Source organism: Cnephaeus nilssonii (assembly GCF_951640355.1).
Source record: "Cnephaeus nilssonii genome assembly, chromosome: 3".
NCBI lineage: Eukaryota > Metazoa > Chordata > Mammalia > Chiroptera > Vespertilionidae > Cnephaeus > Cnephaeus nilssonii.
In genome coordinates this window covers 52,924,268-52,942,358 of record NC_137074.1, presented here as the reverse complement: position 1 = coordinate 52,942,358, position 18,091 = coordinate 52,924,268, and positions in this window count along the sequence as shown.

Below are 18,091 nucleotides of genomic sequence, written 5' to 3'. Positions count from 1 at the left end.
CACAGCTCCAGTCCACTCTGCCCTCCCTCTGCCAGAGCACAAGGTGGGTGGCTCCACAGGGAATTTTGTGCATTGGCTCTTTAAGAGAGTGCCTGAATTTCCATCCATCTCTCCCTGGCAGGCAGCAACCCCACTGCTTTTCACAGCCAGATGTTATGTGGGTATCCTTCTCAGTTCTGGTACTCTCTGCTGGGAGGCCCAGCTTTGGGATCAGAGCTCAGAGTTCTCAGTGGTGACCCCCCACAGATGAGATATCTCTGGAACTTCAGTCGCTGTCTGTGGGAGCCCATCCTACCAGTGTCGCACCTCCACATGTCCTACCAGTGTCTATGCAGACTCCGCTTTCGGTGCTCAGGTATCAGGGTTCTCGATTATTCAGGAAGTTTTTCCGTATTTTAGTTCTACAGTGGTGTGATTTTCGATTAATCTTGTAAAAAAGTAAGGATTGTGGCATCAAACAGTGACCTCCTGGTGCATGGGTCGATGCTCAACCACTAAGCCACACCAGCCAGGCAATAAGGTGATTTTTTAATTTAAGAACAAAGAAAGGATAAACAATAGTCAAGACACTTTAGAAGTAGAATGAGATGGAATTTTTCCCTACTAGATATCAAGAATTATTATAAAGGTAGAGTAAGACTGTGTGATATTTGTGGAGCATAGACAGATAGAGTATAGAATAGAGAGTCCAGAAACAGACACAAACATATATGGACACTATGACAGCAGTGACATTACAAATAATTGGAGGAAAAGATGGACCAATGGATCTATGACACTTGAACCAAATAAAATTGGACCCAGACCCCCATATGATATACAAAAATAAATTATAGATAGATATATTTATTTATTTATTGTAATCCTCACCTGAGGATATTTTTCCCATTGCTTTATAAAGAGAGTGAAAGGGAGGAAGGAGTGGGAGAGAGAGAAACATTGATGTGAGAGAGACACATCAATTGGTTGCCTCCTGCACACCCCCCTAACTGGACTCCATTATCACTGCACCTCCAGGTATATGCCCTTGACCAGGGAACCTGCAACCCAGGTATATGCCCTTGACCAGGAATCGAACCCATTGACCCTTCAGTCTGCGAGTCTAACCACTTAGCTAAACCAGCCAGGGCATAATTATAGATTTATTAAAGGTTTAAATAAGAATAGCAAAACGTTACAACTTTCAGATGAGGCTATAAAATGGGGGTGATGGAAAAACAAAATTAAATATTTTGTTCAAAACAAACAAAAAGAATAAAAGAGGGAGGGAGGTGGAGAGAGGGGAAGGAGAGAAAAGGAGTGAGGCAAGTGGAGAAAGGTAGAGGGAGGAGAGTGGCAGAGAGGGAGAAGGAATTGAGAAGGAGAGACAGAGAAAAGAAAATAAGTCAAGAAATAACAGATCAGACATAAGAGATGAAGAAGGAAAATGAAGGGCAACCTCAGTTTTCAAGTGTAGGAAGAGAAAGAATTGTGGTTTCTCTCAAAGAAGTCTAAAATAAAAGTGAATTTTCAGAGAATGACCCTGAGTATGGTTTAGAGCAGCAATTTTCAACCGTTTTTCATCTCATAGCACACATATACTAATTACTCAAATTCTGTGGCATACCCAAAAATATATTTTTTGCTGATCTGGCAAAAAAATAGGTATAATTTTGATTGATTTACTAATAATAATAGTAATTACCTATCCTTTTTATTCCAAAGTAACTTTTTAAAGGATCAGGTGCTGAGAGATTAAAAATGGCAGCAGAATAAGTGTATGTTGCACGGACATGCTCCCAGGAACAAACTGGTATTATAACTAAAATACAGAAAAACTTCCTGAATAATCAATGAAAGACTCGCTGAAGAGAACCCTGATACCCAAGGACTGAAAGTGGAGACAGCATAGAGACTGGTAGGAGGGGCAGAGGCATGATAGGGCTGGCCGGGCACTCACAGACAGCAACTAAAGTCCCAGAGAGATATCTAAGCTGTGGGAGGTTTGGCATTGAGAACTCTGGGATCTAATTCCCAAGCTGGGACCCCAGCAGAGAGCACCAAAACTGAGGAGGGTACCCACATAACATCTGGCTGTGAAAAGCAGTGGGGTTGCTGCCTGCCAGGGAGAGACGGGTGGAAATTCAGGCACTCTCTTAAAGGGCCAATGCACAAAATTCCCTGTGGAGTCACCCACCTTGTGCTCTGCCAGAGGGAGGGTAAAGTGGACTAGAGCTGTGAGGGCTGAAGCCAGGACTGGGGACTTGGGGAATAGAGCTCAGAAGGCAGTCACCCTAAGTTTCCTGGGCTGAGTCATTCCCTCACTCAGCAGAGGACATCTTTCCCACATAGACATCTGCCTTGCCTGGGGGAAGACAGTGACCAAACCTATTGGAAAACACCTTGCCCTAAGGCCACTTAAGACACTAAAAATAACAATTAGCCTCCAGGCAGTAGCAACTGCCCCACCCTGTTGAAAAAACTCTCACCACACGATGATTGCCTGGGGGCAGTTCAAGTCAGAATCCTATTAGTCTGTAGACAGAGGTGGTCTCTGGAGGCTATGAGTCTTTGCCTGATCTAATTAGTCAGAAACAGCCTTTAACACTGTCCTGCCTAGAGATTGAGAGGTATAGAGGATCTACCTAATACAGTGGTCGGCAAACTCATTAGTCAACAGAGCCAAATATCAACAGTACAACGATTGAAATTGCTTTTTTTTTTAATTTAATAAATCTTTATTGTTCAGAGTATTACAGTTGTTCCTCTTTTTTCCCCCTATAGCGCCCCTCCACCAGGTTCCTACCCCACCCTCTGCCCTTACCCTCCCCCACTGTCCTCCTCCATAGGTGTATGCTTTTTGTTCAGTCTCTTCCTGCACCCCCCACTCCCCTTTTCCCCCGAGAATTGTCAGTACACTCCCTTTCTATGCCCCTGATTCTATTATAATCACCAGTTTATTCTGTTCATCAGATTTTTTATTCCCTTGGTTTTTAGATTCACTTGTTGATAGTTACATATTTGTTGTTCATAATTTTTATCTTTATTGTCTTCTTCCTCTTAAAGAATATCTTTCAGCATTTCACATAATTCTGGTTTGGCGGTGATGAACTCCTTTAGCTTTTTCTTATTTGTGAAGCTCTTTATCTGGCCTTCAATTCTGAATGATAGCTTTGGTGGGTAGAGTAATCTTGGTTGTAGGTTCTTGCTATTCATCACTTTGAATATTTCTTGCCATTCCCGTCTGGCCTGCATAGTTTCTGTTGAGAAATCAGCTGACAATCATATGGGTGCTCCCTTATAGGTAACTAACTGTTTTTCTCTTGCTGCTTTTAAGATTCTCTCTTTGTCTTTTGCTCTTGGCATTTTAATTATGATGTGTCTTGGTGTGGTCCTCTTTAGATTCCTTTTGTTTGGGGTTCTGTGTGCTTCCTGGACTTGTAAGTCTATTTCTTTCACCAGGTGGGGGAAGTTTTCTGTCACTATTTCTTCAAATAGGTTTTCAGTATCTTGCTCTCTCTCTTCTTCTGGCACCCCCATAATTCTGATGTTGGTACGCTTGAAGTTGTCCCAGAGGTTTCTTACGCTATCTTCAACTTTTTGTATTCTTTTTGCTTTTTACTTTTCCGGAGGAGTGTTTTTTTGCTTCTTGGTATTCCAAATCTTTGACTTGATTCTTGCGATCCTGTAGTCTGCTTTTAGGTCTCTGTATAATATTTTTTATTTCAGTCAGTGTATGCTTAATTTCTAGTTGATCCCTTTTCATATCCTCAAGGGTCTCTTTTAATTTATCAGACTTTTCTAGGAAATTTTTGAAAAACCTTATAACCGTGGTTTTGAACTCTATATCCAGTCTTTTGATTTCCTTCAATTGTGGCCTGCCTCTTTGTCTCCGCATTTTAGCTGCTTCCCTGAGTTGATAGAGTTGCTTTGTGTGTTAGGTGTCCTAGCAGGGCCCAGTAGCTCAGCCTCCCCAGTTACCTGTGGTGGACCCTCTTGGTGTACCCCTTTGTGGGCTGTATGTGCAGTCTTGTTGTAGTTAAGCCTTGCTTGTTGTTGGTATCACTGAGGGGAGTTGATCTACAAGCCAATTGGCTCTGAGGATCAGCAGTGTCTCCTCTGGGAGGGCTTCTGTGCTCAGCTTGGATGGGGCGGAGTCTCAGGGTGGTGCAGACAAGCTTTGGTTTCCCGTCAGCCCCGCCCTAAGAGGGCCCTGTTCTCCGTGTCCTGCAACAATGGCTGCGCACCTCTGAGAGAAGGCTGCTCTCGAGTTTTGCCCGCTGCCAGACAGTCCAGTTTCTCCCCAATGGGAGCTGGATTTCAGTGCAGTCGGGAGGTTTTGTTTTTCTCCCGAACGAGAAAGCTAGCCACTGGGAGGGCTTCTATGCTCAGCTTGGATGGGGCGGAGTTGCAGGGTGGTGCAGACAAGCTTTGGTTTCCCGTCAGCCACGCCCTAAGAGGGCCCTGTTCTCTATGTCCTGCAACAATGGCTGCGCACACCTCTGAGAGAAGACTGCTCTCGAGTTTCGCCCACTGCCAGACAGTCTAGTTTCTCCCTGACTGGAGCTGGATTTCAGTGCAATTGGGAGGTTTTGTTTTCCTCCCAAACGAGAAAGCTAGCTATGCGTTTGCTGCCCGCCCTCTCCCACGTGCCGCGAGTAAGCCAGCCACGTATTCAGCTGCCCGCCCTTTCCGCACTCACGAATCTCTGCACCTCCACAGCTCCTGAGGCTCAGCGTCCTTTTCCCTTTTTTTCTAGTTGTAGAACTTCCACTCAGCCAGCTTTCCAGTGGTTCTGGACGATGTCCACTCTGTTTTCCAGTTGTAGTTTTAAAATTGTTGTGGTAGGCAACAATTAGGTGTTTACCTTATGCCGCCATCTTGGTTTCTCTGAAATTTCTTTTGAGAGCCAAATTTTTTAAACTTATCTTCTTCTAACACCACTTTTTCAAAATAGACTCACCCAGGCCGTGGTATTTTGTGGAAGAGCCACACTCAAGGGGCCAAAGAGCCACATGTGGCTTGCGAGCCGCAGTTTGCCGATCACTGACCTAATATATAGTCACAAATCCAAACAGAAAGCCAAAATGAGACAAGGAAACAACCTCCAAGTGAAAGAACTAGAGAATTCTTCAGAAGAAGAGATAAATGAAGCAGAGATAAGAAATTTATCTGAAACAGAGTTCAGAGTAATGATGGTTAAAGATGCTCAACAGCATGAAAAAAGATATAGTAACTATGAGATAAAGAATGACATAGCACAAATAAAGAACACATTAGAAGGAATACCCAGCAGATTAGGGGAAGCTGAGGATCAAATAAGTGAATTAAAAGACAGAGTTGAAAGTATCACTCAATCAGAAAACCAGGAAAAAAAAAACAGTAGGATGGCTTAAAGGAGCTGTGAGACAATGTGAAATGTAACAATATTAGAATAGCAGCTGTGCCAGAGAGGCAGAAAGGGAGAAAGGCAAAGAGAAGGTGTTTGAAGAAATAATGGCAGAAAACTTCTCTAACCTGGTAAAGGAAAAAGTTACACAAGTTCAGGAGGCACAGAGAACCCAAAACAAGAAGAACCCAAACAGGTCCAGACACATCATAATTAAATTCCAAAAATTAAAGACAGAGAGAATCTTAAAGGCAGCAAGAGAAAAGCAAATGGTTACCTACAGAGGAGTTCTCATAAGGCTGACTCCTGATTTCTCCTTAGAAACTCTACAGACCATAAGGGAATGGCATGAAATATTCAAAGTAATGGAAAGCAAGAATCTGAAACCAAGATTACTATATCCAGCAAGACTATCATTCAAAATAGATGGTCAAATAAAGAGTTTCCCAGGCAAAAAAAAAAAAAGGCTAAAAGAGTATATCACCACCAAGCCAGCATTACAAGAAATGCTAAAGGTATTGCTGTAATGAGAAGAAACAGAGAAATAAATCAATCAAATTTTGTTTAATGGATAAATAAATTTGCTGCAGAAAAAAAAAGAATCAGGTGCCTATACTTGTATATAATGATTTTTGATACCAAGAATTAACCAATCAGACACAACCTTATTTTGTGACATGACCAATAAGATTCAACTCTATTATATAACCTATAGATTTATGGTTGAAGACAAGGCATTTATACCAGATGGCTATTGATGTGTTGGCTGTTGTCATTTTTTTAAGTTTGATAATCTAAGGGAAAAGAGGTAAGTGTCCCTGACTAAATAGTCAGGTATTGCTTGTTTTAAAAAATTTTGGGGCACACTGGTTGAAAATTGCTGATTTAGAGTGATAGTAAGACATTAAAGTGTAAGAAAGGAGTAACATTTTCAGTCAAATGAGAGCTACCATATAGTAAGTAAAAATATTAGTGCATAAACGCAGTAATAAGAAATGTAATTTTATTTTTCTACAACTCAATTTAACTATTATCATTTCCAGACCAGGGAATTTTTATGTAGTCTGGGGTAGCCTGCATACTAGTCACCAATTAGCCTCTTAAATCTATTGTCCATACCTTGAGGTTTTGTTTTTTTTTACCACCCTGAGGCCTAGGGGCTTTTTCTTTTTTTCTTTTTTTCCCCTAAATATGTTTTTATTGAATTCAGAGAGAGGAAGGGAGAAGGAGAGAGATAGATACATCAATGTTGAGAGAGAATCATTGATCGGCTGCCTCCTGCACACCCCACACTGAGGATCATGCTGACAACCCGGACATGTACCCTCACCAGGAATTGAACCATGACCTCCTTGTTCATGGGTTGATGCTCAACCACTGAACCACAGTGGCCCAGCTCGGCAGCTAGGTTTTAAATTCAAAAGCTAAGAATTGGCTCCTTTTGTTTTTCTCTTTCCTACTATATCATTGACATTTGTTAGGAATGCTTTGGGCTGTCAGTAACAGAAAACTTGAATACCAGTGGTTTAAGTAATAGTTGTTTCTCATACATAACAAGATGTCTAGGGGAAGGCAGGCTGGTACTGGTTCAATGAAGTCAGGACTTGGCCTTTTACTCATACTTTCAAGATAGCTTTTGCAGCTCCAGCCATCACAACTATGTTTGAGACAAGAAGAAAAGAGAAGGGGAGGGGGGGAATTTCCCAGAAACCCCTAGCAAATTTCTGCATTTTTGCTCATTGGTCATGATTATGTTTTAGGGCATAATTGCAAAGAAAATTACTTCTCATCCAAAAGTCCCTGACCTTCATGATTATGGGACCTGGGTACTTATCTTAAATTAGATTTTATAGGACAGTAACTCTCTTACAAAGCAGCTCAGGATTGTGTTCATGATATTATGTGATGATTTTTAAAAATCTGCAAATTCTTTGCCATGTTTCCCTTCCAAAAATGACACATAATTCTTCTCCTCTTTGGTATGAACCAGACTATATGGCTTGTTTCTAATGAAAAGACTGTAATAGAGTGACAGCATGAGACTTCCAAAATGAGGTCATAAAAGGTATCCCAGCAACCTTGCTCCTTCTTGGATCACTTGCTCTGGAGAATACCAGCTGCTATGTCATGAGGACACTGAAGCAGCTCTGTAGAGAGACCCACATGGCAAGGAACGGAGGCCTCCTGCCAACAGCCAGCACTGACTTGTCAGTTCCAGTCAAGCCTTCAGATGACATCTTGTCTATAACCTGATAAGAGCTCTACCCAGAACCACCCATCTAAGCCACTCCAGAATTCCTGACCCACAAAAAGTATGTGAGATGATAAATGTTTGTCATTAATTTTTGGAGTAATTTGTTATGCAGTAATAGTTAACTAATGCCACATTCCCTCTGGGTGGGCTCCTTGGGTTCTTGGTAAGCCTAGCTCCAGGGCAATATGCTCACCGGCAACGATGTGGATGATACCTCTTTGGTATCCCCTGAAGAGTCTTCCTACTGGAATATTGGTTCCATTTCCTCTACTTCCCAGAGTTGTGGCCTTCCTCAGACTGGTCTCATACAGCTAGGAGGAAGGGTGGAAGCACTGATTTGGTTTAAAGGCAGCAGGATTCAGCCATGTCATCTGCCATCTTTTTTTCTCAGACAATATAGGCGTCTGGGGCCTTGGGTAGCTACCTAAGAGGGAAAATGTATACCGACACAATTAGGTATTGTGGGGACTCTGGTCGTTTCCTGGCTCTGAGACAGTGTTTTCCCTAAGGCCTGACTTAGCTTCTGCATTATTAGCGGAAGGTTCTCTTTGTGAATGTAGTTGTCCATTTTTACCACGTAGTAGTAGTAGTAGTAGTAGTAGTAGTAGTAGTAGTGGTAGAGAAATGCTTGCACTTCCCTAAAGTCTTAGCAACAATATTAAGGTCCTAAATAATCAAATAATTTCTCCCCTGGCCACTGGGAGCTGGACAGTGCTGTGGAGAGTAACTCATCCTCCAAAACTTGGTTTCTCCCCACATACCCAGGCCCCCATTTTTACAGCAGATTAAGAGGTGTGCCAGTTTTGGAAGGGTTTTGAGGGCTTCTCTACTTTGGCAACTGAGGCTAGTGCCATTGAAATTATTCTGCCTTTCCTAAAAAGAGGCTCAGTTTTTTAAAAATGCACCCTAGGACAAGGGCATTATAATGACTTATTAGTTTCCTCCGGCTGCCACAGGAAATTACCACAAACTGGGTGGCTTAAAACAACAGAACTGTATTCTCTCACGGTTCTGGAGACTAGAAGTCCAAAATCAAGTAGTCATCAGGATGATGGGAAGAATCTATTCCATGCCTTACTCTTAGCTTCTGGTGTTATCAGCAATCTTTGTAGGCATTCCTTGGCCTACAGCTATATAACTCGAGTCTCTTTGCCTCTGTCATCATATTGCATTCTTCTTGTGTGTCTGTATTCTCACATGGACATTTTCTTATAAGGACATCAGTCATATTGGATTAGGGGCCCATCATAATCCAATATGACCTCATGTTAACTAATTATATCTGCAATGATCCTATTTCCAAATGAGGTCACGTTCTGAGGTAATGGGGATTAGTATTTCAACATATCTTTTCGGGGGGGCATACAATTTATAACAATGACTTTATTCATCTCTGATTTAGAAAAACTTAATCATGAATGCAAACTCTAACAAGGGTGCTTCACATACACCCCCCCCTTTTTTTTTTTTAGTGAGAGAGGAAGGGAGAGGGAGAGAGAGATAGAAACATCGATGTTGGAAAGAAACATCAATTGGTTGCCTCCTGCACACATCCCGACCGACCCGGGATCAAACCCACAACCAGGCATGTGCCCTGACTGGGAATTGAACCTGTGACCTTTCAGTGCACAGGACGACGCTCAAACAACGGAGGCACTCTGGCCAGGGCATTTCACCCTCTTTTATCAGTCGTCCTGTATCTGTCTAGGGCAGTGGTCGGCAAACCGCGGCTCGCGAGCCAAATGCGGCTCTTTGGCCCCTTGAGTGTGGCTCTTCCACAAAATACCACGTGCGGGCGTGCACATACAGTGCAATTGAACTTCGTGGCCCATGTGCAGAAGTCGGTTTTCGGCCTGGGCGAGTCTATTTTGAAGAAGTGGCGTGAGAACACTCAAGGGGCCCAAGAGCCGCATGTGGCTTGTGAGCCGTGGTTTGCCGACTACTGGTCTAGGGGATTTAATCTTTCTGTAGGCCTCTTTCATACTTGGTCTCATCACTATGTGCTGGCATTTCGGAAATCAGCAGACTTTTGAGGGGTCACGTCAGCAATACACAGCACATTTCCAGCCAGATCATGGCCTTTGTGTCAGGATGACTTGGCTCTCATCCTAGTCTGGGGTTAGACTATACCCTCGAGCAATATGGGCTACCTCTGAATTCCAAAACATCTGGATGAGCTCTACAAACAGGTGATACTAATCTTGAACCAGAAGAACTTGTCCAGTAGCTTTTTTTTTTTTTTTAAGTTTTTTTTTTTAATAAATTTTTATTTATTTCAGAGAGGAAGGGAGAGAGAGAGGTAGAAACATCAATGATGAGAGAGTATCATTGATTGGTTGCCTCCTGCACGTTAGACCGAGCCTGCAACCCAGGTATGTGCCCTTGACCGGAATCGAACCTGGGACCCTTTGGCCCACAGGCTGACGCTCTATCCACTGAGCCAATCCAGCCAGGGCTTGTCCAGTAGCTTTACTCTTCCTTAATTCAATTTAATTTCTACTGTGAGCCCCTGATATCTGGGGTGGCAAAATTTAGTTTCCGTTAAATTGGCTTCCTCATTCTTTTATTTCTTTTATTTTTTTAAATATATTTTATTGATTTTCTACAGAGAGGAAGGGAGAGGGACAGAGAGCCAGAAACATCAATGAGAGAGAAACCTCAGACGACCCTGCTAGCAGTTGAGAACCACTGCTGTAGAGCCTAAGACCATCGGAAAACACAGATATTTACATTACGATTCATTAACAGTAGCAAAATTACAGTTATGAAGTAGCAGCGAAAATAATTTTGTGGTTGGGGGTCACCACAACATGAGGAACTGTATTAAAGGGTCGCGGCATTAGAAAGGTTGAGAACCACTGATCTAAGACCTCAAAATTGTTCATTCCTGTAGACATTTATTCGTCTTTATCCCAACTGACTTCTCAATGGAATTTGGCATTTGCTCACTCACCCTTCTTAGAACAGCCTCACTGTTGGCTCCCACACCAGCTGATTTTCTCCTCTCTCTCTGACCCTGTCTCCCCTCCTCGGCAGCATAGTGTTCTCCACCAACCACTCTCTGTGTCCCCAGGCTGGCCCAGGCCCATCTCTTTTCTGCTGGAGGACAGGCAGTCTTACTGTCCCTCAACTTTAATCACCGGAAATAAATATGGTTTACAAATTTCAGGTATTATACAAGTATATTTAACCCTGATATTTTTAAAATCTAACATATTTAAGAAGGCAGTGCATTTTGCTTGAAAGAACATGGACCTTGGACTCCAATCTGGACACACATCCTGGTCTTTTCCACTTATTCTATCAGAATCCCCTTGGGAAGTGTCAACTGGCCTGGTCTCAAGTTCTTCCTCTATAAAATAGGGCATATCATTCCTTTATTAAGTGTTTAGAACTGTGCCATCCCTCCCTTTTCCCCTTATAAATCATATCCTGGATTACTTCCTTTTTGAGTAGAATAGAGTAGTAAGTCTGAGTTCAATCTCTAGAGTCAAATCCTGAATCAGCCTCTTGCTATCTGACCTTGGGCAAATTACTTAATCTCTTTGAGTTTCCATTTTTTGTCATCTGTAAAATAGATGTAATAATAGTGTCTACTTCATAGAATTGTTGAAAGGATTAAAGGTGATGTTAAGCACATAGCACCGTCCATAGTTAGTTTTCAATATATGTTAACTCTTGGAAATGTTATCATCTCATACCTTTAGGCAGTCATATTTTAGTTTTCATTAGTTGGAACTCTATAGTTGTCCCCAAACAAGACATAATTTAGAGGTGATGAATCAAATTGAATAGCTTGAGGCTCTTGACATACATTTTACCGAAGTGAATAATAGAGTAAGTTATAACCATAAATGTGATTCATAACAGTACCTTAATTCAAAACCCAGACATTTGATGTTTATAATTGGGATTTTTTTTTTACATATAGTAACTTAATTTCTTTTCTTTAGAGTGAGGGTGGAGGAACTTAATAGCTTTTAAATTTAACATCTTTACATTTATACCGAAAAGTATGTGATATTTTATGGGCTGGTGTGGCTCAGTGTTTGACCGTCGACCTATGAACCAGGAGGTCACAGTTTGATTCCCAGTCAGGGTACATGCCCTGGGTTGCAGGCTCGATCCCTAATGCGGGGTGTGCAGGAGGCAGCCGATCAGTGATTCTCTCATCATGGATGTTTCTATGTCTCTCTTCCTTTCCCTTCCTCTCTGAAATCAATAATATATGTATATATATTAAAGTATGTGATATTAATAGTGCAGTCTTTGACTAATGTCCAAGTTATCAAAGACCAGTACATGCACAACATCACACAATCTCTTTTTTCCTTGACACTGCATTCCTCCTGCATCCCTCCTCACCCTGTTACCACAGGAAGCCCTTCTAGACATTTAGGAGAACCTAGGAATGCAAAAACAGGAGAGGTGTTTTGAAAACCTGAGACAATTCTGGAGAAAGTGACTTGAGAGGGAGAGTGAATGCCGGGATCATCCCAGGTAAGGTAATTTTTCAACAGCATTTTCAGAAACGTTCTGAGAATATGTTATTAAAATTAATAAAAAAATATTTTGGACACAATAGGTACTCACATAATAGTACATGTGAATGGATGTCCTTTCCTCCTTATTTACTGGTTGAAAATAGCTAAATGAGGGATAATAGAGAGTAGAAGAAAGAGATAATAGTCCCCAAATTTAAAGACTGCCGTTTACTAAGAACCAGAGACAGGAAGAAGAAACAGCAGCACTCATACAGTACCTTCAGATTACAAACTTTTAAAAATATACCTTTATTCAAGACAAATATGTGGAACCAGCATAATAACGTGAGCAAGCTGTGAAGGTTTTAGGTTTGTTCTCTCTGTGACATATTTTTCTTGTGGTTCAGGGATCTCTGGAGACATTAGGAAGCCTGTAGGCAGGGATCTCTTGTGACATAGGAACTAAGCAAAGGATCACTGAGTGACCTACGGGAACCAATGGGCATGGGTCACAGATTTCAAGGACTAATTTTATTTTATTTTATTTTTTATTTTATTTTTTTTTAAATATATTTTATTGATTTTTTACAGAGAGGAAGGGAGAGGGATAGAGAGTCAGAAACATCGATCAGCTGCCTCCAGCACACTCCCTACTGGGGATGTGCCCGCAACCAAGGTACATGCCCTTGACTGGGAATCGAACCTGGGACCCTTCAGTCCACAGTCCAACGCTCTATCCACTGAGCCAAACCGGTTAGGGCTCTAGGACTAATTTTAAAACAATCAACTTTATTGCTCAGCCAGTGTAGTTCAGTGATTGAGCATCAACCTATAAATCAGGATGTCACGGTTCAATTCCTGGTTGGGGCACATGCCTGGGTTGCAGATCCCCAGTGAGGGGCATGCAGGAGGCAGGTGATCAATGATTCTCTCTCATCATTGATGTTTCTATCTCTTCTTCTCCCTTCCTCTCTGAAATCAATAAAATATATATTCTTTAGAAATCAACTTCATTGAGACCTGGCCAGGTGGCTCGGTTGGTGTGAGCATCATCCTGTACAACCAAAGGTTGTTTTGTTTTGTTTTGTTTTTTAATTGATTTTTTACAGAGAGGAAGGGAGAGGAATAGAGAGCTAGAAACATCGATGGGAGAGAAACATCGACCAGCTGCCTCCTGCACACCCCCTACCGGGGATGTGCCCGCAACCAATGTACATGCCCTTGACCGGAATCGAACCTGGGACCTTTCAGTCCGCAGGCCGACGCTCTATCCACTGAGCCAAACCGGTTTTGGCCAAAGGTTGTGGTTTTAATCCCTGGTAGGACATGTACAGGAGGCAACCAATTGATGTTTCTCTCTCCCTCCCTCTCCCTAACAAAATAAATTAAAAATAGTCTTGGGTGAGGATTTTAAAAAATTTAATTTTATTAAAGTATAATTAACACAATAAAAATGTACCCATTTTGGAAGGTGGGGGTAGCTGGAGGGGGTTAATGGGGGGGAAAGGGGGACATATGTAATACTTTCAACAATAAAGATTTTTTTTAAGTGTACCCATTTTAAGGGTACTGTTCAGTTAACTTTCAAAAAATGGGGCATTTCCATGACTTTTAATATTGGGTATGCTTCGTCATCTAGCTAACAGTATCAGTCAGGGGCCTGGTAAGAAATAGAGGGCTCAGATAAACTGGATAATTTGATATTTACAAAGGCGTGGGCATAGTGTAGGGAAAAGACAAGATGGTTCTGTGTAGCAATGCCAGAAAGCTGTTAACACGTCTAGAACAGGAGTAGAGAGAAGGAAGCCGATAGCCAAATCTGGAAAGAGAGGCTGTGTGGGGAGCACTACCTACAGGAGTTAGGACTTTCAGTTGCGGGCACAGCCAGACACAGACTGGGGTCATCCCGCAGAGGAGTCAGGGAGAGAAACACTACAATCTCGTACTCTCTGATTTCCTGCTAGGGCTCCCTTGTCATAATTCAACCAGAAGTCAGAGGGTAAGGGAGCCCCTTCATTCAGTCCTTATAGGCTATCCTCTTAGTTCAGCTCTCATCTTTTTGGCTGCTTTTATTATGCAATATTAAAGTTGCCACTTCTTCCTCCCTAAAGACATAAGTCTTAGGTAATTATGCCTTTTATCTATTTTTGTTGTGTGACTTGTTCTTATTGGCTCAAAGGAAAATTTCTTCTTCTAAAAATAAACCAGTTAAATTCATGTGATCTTAGCCCTAACCGGTTTGGCTCAGTGGATAGAGCGTGGGCCTGGGGGGTTGAAGAGTCCTGGGTTCGATTCCGGTCAAGGGCACATGCCCAGGTTGTGGGCTCCATCGCCAGTAGGGGGTGTGCAGGAGGCAGGTGATCAATGATTCTCTCTAATCACTGATGTTTCTATCTCTCTCTCCCTCTCTCTTCCTCTCTGAAATCAATAAAAATATATTTTTAAAAATTCATCTAATTTTAGCTTTATACAAATAAAAGCTTTAAGTATGTTTCCTAAGCATTTGCCAATAGAAGGAATCAAAATACATGGTTTTTGCTGTTTACAAGGTGTTTTGCCAGATAATCATTCTTGAGATCTTGAGATTTTTAAACATAGTTTTCAATTCAATAAACTTAGAATACAGTTGTATAAATTACAGCTTGGTGGTGACTGGTTTTAGAGGTTGCTGCGTGTTTCACCATTGATCAGATTTTACCACTAAGTAGCCATTTACTTTCAGAATCTTGTGTTGGTTAACTTTAGATGTTTGTGCTTTGTTTCATGTGTCTGTGGGGAAGCGTCCTTTAAAAGGAGTTTGTAGCCCTGGCTGGTGTTTCCCAGTGGTTAGAGCATCAGACTAAACATTGAAGGATTGTGGGCTTGATTTCCAGCCAAGGGCACATACCTGGTTGGTTCGACCCCCCCGCACCCCTCTTCCCCAGTCTGGGCATATGGGGGAGGTAACCAATTGATGTGTCTTTCTCATATGTATGTCTCTCTCTCTCTCCCCCTCCCTCCCTTTCATTCTCTCAAAAAAAAAAAATCAATGGAAAAAATATCTTTGGGTGATAATTAACATAAACAAACAAACAAATGGTATTTGTATCCTTAAGGTGCTTAAGAAACTGTAAGCTGCAGCATTGTCCATTTCCCATTATTGTAGAACTAGAGGCCCGGTGCACAAAATTCGTGCACGGGGGGAGTTGTCCCTCAGCCCAGCCTGCACCCTCTCCAATCTGGGACCCCTTGAGTGATGTATGACTGCCTGTTTAGGCCCGATCCCACTGGGCAGTCCGACTGCCCATTTAGGCCCAATCCCCTAAACGGGCAGTTGGACATCCCTCTCACAATCCAGGACTGCTGGCTCCCAACTGCTTGCCTGCCTGCCTTCCTGATTGCCCCTAACACCTTCTGCCTGCCAGCCTGATCACCCCCTAACCACTCCCCTGCCAGCCTGATTGATGCCTAACTGCTCCCCTGCCTGCCTGTTTGCCCCTAACTGCCCTCCCCTGCAGGCCTGGTTACCCCTAACTGCCCTCCCCTGAAGGCCTGGTCCCCCCCAACTGCTCTCCCCTGAAGGCCTGGGTCCCTCCTAACTGCCCTTCCCTGTAGGCACGGTCACCTCCAACTTCCCTCCTCTGCCGGCCTGGTCACCCCTAACTGCCCTCCTCTGCAGGCTTGATCGCCCCCAACTGCCCTCCCTTGCAGGCCTGGTCCCTCCCAATTGCTCTCCCCTGCTGGCCTGATCACCCACAACTGCCCTCCCTTGCAGGCCTGGTCCCTCCCAACTGCCCTCCCCTGCTGGCCATCTTGTGGTGGCCATCTTGTGTCCACATGAGGGCAGGATCTTTGACCACATGGGGGCAGCCATCTTGTGTGTTGGAGTGATGGTCAATCTGCATACTACTCTTTTATTAGATAGGATAGAGGCCTGGTGCACGGGTGGGGGCCGGCTGGTTTGCCCTGAAGGGTGTCCCGGATCAGGGTGGGGTTCCCTTGGGACGTGGGGTGGCCTGGGCGAGGGGGCTGTGGTGGTTTTCAGGCTGGCCAGGCCCCCCGGTGACCCAAGAGGAGGCCCTGGTATCTGGGATTTATTAATCTTCTATAATTGAAACTTTGTAGCCTGGAGCGGAGCCAAGCCTTCTGCTCGCTCTGTGGCAGCAGTCATTTCTGTTGGGATTTATTTATCTTCTATAATTGAAACTTTGTATCCTTAAGCGGAGGCCAAGGCAGGCCAGGACTGCAGAAGCTTGGCTTCCTCCATTGCCGGGGGCAACCCTAGCCTTCTGCTCTCTCCAGCTCCATGACTGCCACCATTTTTGTTGGGATTTATTTATCTTCTATAATTGAACATTTGTAGCCTGGAGTTGAGGGTGTGCGGAAAGCTTGGCTTCCTCCATCGCCAGGGAAACCCAAACCTCCCTCCTGCTCTCTCTGTGGCCACAGCCATCTTGGTTGGATTAATTTGCATACTCACTCCTGATTGGCTGATGGATGTGGCGTGTGGGTGTAACAGAGTGATGGTTAATTTGCATATTACTCTTTTATTAGATACGATATTTTATTCATGCCTGTGTGTTGCCCTAAAGTACTAATTGTAGAAAGAGCTGTTCATTGGTACATCACTAGTCATGAAACACTTTTGCTAGTTTCAATCAAGTCAATGCCCTTTAATACATATTGAAAAAAAGGTTAAAAAAACAACTCTTTGGAAGTGGATTCTTACATGTTAAAACCAAATTGACTTAGTATCATCTCAGTGTCTCTTGCTAACATTATTTCCCAATTCCTCTGTCATCTATTTTTTTTTTTTTGCAATCTAGGTTCACTCTGGAGAGTTACTTCATTATGATCTATTTCAATTACTCAATTGCCCTCCTTTAAATCTTGTGTTCTCTTATTATTTCTGGGACACCCTCCTAGGAGCTCTGGGAATTTAGTGATGATGCCCGATGCCTTAATTTTCCATAGAAATTTTCTAAGAAATTTCAGAGAAGGGTTCTTTTCATTCCCGTAGGTGAGGAATTGGAAAGTGTGTAGGGACTCAGGGCAATGATGGCTTTAGTTGATTATTAATCTGTGTGTGGGATGGTGCACACAAACCTTCTTCTGAAGCATCAGCTCCAGACAAGATAGGGACACTAGGGTATAATCAGGGCAATAGAAACTAAACAACTGGGAGGGGTTTCTACAGGTACCCCAAAGGGTTCTCTACAGTTTTCTCCCATAGATCCTTAATGAGGTTCTGCCTCACCTGGGCATGTTTAAGCATCATTTTCCCACACATATTACCCCTCCATCTTGTCAGGAGGGTAGCTTTCCAGGTTTTTGCTTTAGAAATGGCAATATCTTAGTCCTAGAATCCATTAAAGGAAAACATCGTGGTGATTTTCCCCACCTGCTTCTTGTCACTCAGATCCAAGCTTGACATGCCAAACTTTGCTTCGATATAAAAAATACTTCCCAGACTCCTTCGTCAGTACACTCCTATCAAGTTTTATTAATAAGAGGTACTAGGATGAAAGGGGAAAAGGGACAGCTATTTTTTTTTTCTGTTCATCAGTGTTGCCCCAGGAGTGGCAGTTGACTCCAGCTACCAAGTTCTTCCAACTCTTCTAGAACTGGACTCACTAGGCCCTGCCAGAGTACCAGCATCTGGGAGGTGCTTCCTTCTCAAAGCTCTGAACATCAGGTCTGCAGGGTCCACTCTCCCCCACTTCCTGAGCTCTTCATTCTAGTAACTAAAACCCAGCCTTAGGGGTTGGTAGTCATATCCTGCAGCTGTCATCTTTGGGTTTGGTGCTCCCTTACCTGTCTAACCAATTCTTTGTAGGACTGCATACCCTCTGCTGAAACACCTATTGTGTTTTTAACTGGACCCAATCAATACACCCAGTAGAATCTGTATTTGTGTAGTAGAAACTGAGCAGGGAGTGGGGTTCTCATCCTGATTCTGGGGCTCAAGAGTTAAGTCTAATCTGCAGTGAAAAACAGACACCCCAA